Genomic DNA, 3,652 nt, shown 5'->3' on the forward strand with positions numbered 1-3,652 from the left:
TTATAGTGTAGTGTTAGGTGTTAGTGTAACTTAGGTTAGGTTTTATTTGTCTTTATTTTAGCTAGGTAGTTATTAAATAGTTAATAACTATTTAATAACTATTCTACCTAGTTAAAATAAATACAAACTTGCCTGTAAAATAAAAATAAACCCTAATATAGCTACAATGTAACTATTAGTTATATTGTAGCTATCTTAGGGTTTATTTTATAGGTAAGTATTTACAGGGAGTGCAGAATTATTAGGCAAGTTGTATTTTTGAGGATTAATTTTATTATTGAACAACAACCATGTTCTCAATGAACCCAAAAAACTCATTAATATCAAAGCTGAATAGTTTTGGAAGTAGTTTTTAGTTATAGCTATTTTAGGGGGATATCTGTGTGTGCAGGTGACTATTACTGTGTATAATTATTAGGCAATTTAGCAAAAAACAAATATATACCCATTTCAATTATTTATTTTTACCAGTGAAACCAATATAACATCTCAACATTCACAAATATACATTTCTGACATTCAAAAACAAAACAAAAACAAATCAGTGACCAATATAGCCACCTTTCTTTGCAAGGACACTCAAAAGCCTGCCATCCATGGATTCTGTCAGTGTTTTGATCTGTTCACCATCAACATTGCGTGCAGCAGCAACCACAGCCTCCCAGACATTGTTCAGAGAGGTGTACTGTTTTCCCTCCTTGTAAATCTCACATTTGATGATGGACCACAGGTTCTCAATGGGGTTCTGATCAGGTGAACAAGGAGGCCATGTCATTAGATTTTCTTCTTTTATACCCTTTCTTGCCAGCCACGCTGTGGAGTACTTGGACGCGTGTGATGGAGCATTGTCCTGCATGAAAATCATGTTTTTCTTGAAGGATGCAGACTTCTTCCTGTACTACTGCTTGAAGAAGGTGTCTTCCAGAAACTGACAGTAGGACTGGGAGTTGAGCTTGACTCCATCCTCAACCCGAAAAGGCCCCACAAGCTCATCTTTGATGATACCAGCCCAAACCAGTACTCCACCTCCACCTTGCTGGCGTCTGAGTCGGACTGGAGCTCTCTGCCCTTTACCAATCCAGCCACGGGTCCATCCATCTGGCCCATCAAGACTCACTCTCATTTCATCAGTCCATAAAACCTTAGAAAAATCAGTCTTGAGATATTTCTTGGCCCAGTCTTGACGTTTCAGCTTGTGTGTCTTGTTCAGTGGTGGTCGTCTTTCAGCCTTTCTTACCTTGGCCATGTCTCTGAGTATTGCACACCTTGTGCTTTTGGGCACTCCAGTGATGTTGCAGCTCTGAAATATGGCCAAACTGGTGGCAAGTGGCATCTTGGCAGCTGCACGCTTGACTTTTCTCAGTTCATGGGCAGTTATTTTGCGCCTTGGTTTTTCCACACGCTTCTTGCGACCCTGTTGACTATTTTGAATGAAACGCTTGATTGTTCGATGATAACACTTCAGAAGCTTTGCAATTTTAAGAGTGCTGCATCCCTCTGCAAGATATCTCACTATTTTTGACTTTTCTGAGCCTGTCAAGTCCTTCTTTTGACCCATTTTGCCAAAGGAAAAGAAGTTGCCTAATAATTATGCACACCTGATATAGGGTGTTGATGTCATTAGACCACACCCCTTCTCATTACAGAGATGCACATCACCTAATATGCTTAATTGGTAGTAGGCTTTCGAGCCTATACAGCTTGGAGTAAGACAACATGCATAAAGAGGATGATGTGGTCAAAATACTCATTTGCCTAATAATTCTGCACTCCCTGTAGTTTAAATAGGAATAATTTAGTTAATGATAGTTATTTTTATTTATATTTAATTAAATTATATTTAAGTTAGGGGGTGTTAGGGTTAGACTTAGATTTAGGGGTTAATAACTTTAATATAGTGGCGGTGACGTTGGGGGCGGCAGATTAGGGGTTAATAATATTTAACTAGTGTTTGCGATGCGGGAGTGCGGCGGTTTAGGGGTTAATATATTTATTATAGTGGCGGCGATGTCCAGTTTGGCAGATTAGAGGTTAAAAATTTTATTTTAGTGTTTGTGATGTGGGGGGGCCTCGGTTTAGGGGTTAATAGGTAGTTTATGGGTGTTAGTGTACTTTTAAGCACTTTAGTTAAGAGTTTTATGCTACTGCGTTGTAGTGTAAAACTCTTAACTACTGACTTTAAAATGCGGTACCAGTCTTGACAGGAGAGGGTCTACCGCTCACTTTTTGTCAGACTCGTAATACCGGCGCTATGCAAGTCCCATTGAAAAAATAGGATACACAATTTACGTAATTGGGTTTGCGGTATTTCCAAGTCTGGCCAAAAAAGTGAGCGGCACACCTGTACCTGCAAGACTCGTAATAGCAGCGGGCGTTAAAAAGCACCGCTAGGACCGGCTAACGCTGCTTTTTAAGCCTAACGCACAACTCGTAATCTAGCCGTATGATTGCAAATTTTTAATGAATGGATTATGCTATACGGCACTCGAGAACACTCGAGCTGTTATTATCTGATTACAGACAGTGGGGCATGAAATGTACTATCTGCTTCCCCATATGTGGTCCAATGAACGGATGTTTACATACACGTCATCAACACATGGCTAGTAGGTGTGTTCGCCAAGCCCCCAAAAATAGAGAACACGTAATAGGAGAGGGCGGAGAGATGAACAAATAAAACGGAAGAGGATCCTCACGGAACATCACAGCTGATCCAGGAGTCTTGAGAAAGTCTGCAGAGGCCAGACGAAACATGTAGACGGATCGGTCTACAGCTGTCTACCAATTACTACACAGCCGATTTGTTTTACCTCAGCAGTTACAGCCAACGGAGTACCCTAAAGAGCGACAACGCTAAGAGTCTGCATCTATGCTGGGAGCCATGTATAGTCTGACTGCGCTTTTAAGGCGTTATTTGATTGAACTTCTAGTGCATATGATTGTGTGCTCAATAAATGATTAAAGACTTTTACCTTGAGCCGTGGTTGCGCTTTTCTTTGCTTATTTTTTCAACATATATATTTTTGTTTATATATGTGTGTGTATGTGTGTACATATATATATATACAGACATAAACACATAAATATGTAATACATTTATACACACATATAAACACATATAGTCATACATTTATACACACATATAAACACATATAGTCATACATTTATGCACACATATAAACACATAAATATATATGTATGACTATACATATATATTTATGTGTTGAGATGTATGAATATACATATGTATTTATGTGTTGAGATGTATGAATATACATATGTATTTATGTGTTTATGTGTGTGTATATATATATATATATATATATATATATAGTTTTGTTTTTATATGTGTATATTTGTACAGTGAGGGAAAAAATTATTTGATCCCCTGATTTCTCTTGTAAGGTGTATCCAGTCCACGGGTTCATCCATTACTTGTGGGATATTCTCCTTCCCAACAGGAGGTTGCAAGAGGACACCCTCAGCAGAGCTGTCTATATAGCTCCTCCCCTAACTGCCACCCCAGTCATTCTCTTGCAACTCTCGACAAGATAGGAAGTATAAGAGATATGTGGTGACTTAGTGTAGTTTTACCTTCAATCAAGAGTTTGTTATTTTTAAATGGTACCGGCGTCGTACTGTTTTACTCCCG

Source organism: Bombina bombina, chromosome 9 (genome assembly GCF_027579735.1).
Source record: "Bombina bombina isolate aBomBom1 chromosome 9, aBomBom1.pri, whole genome shotgun sequence".
NCBI lineage: Eukaryota > Metazoa > Chordata > Amphibia > Anura > Bombinatoridae > Bombina > Bombina bombina.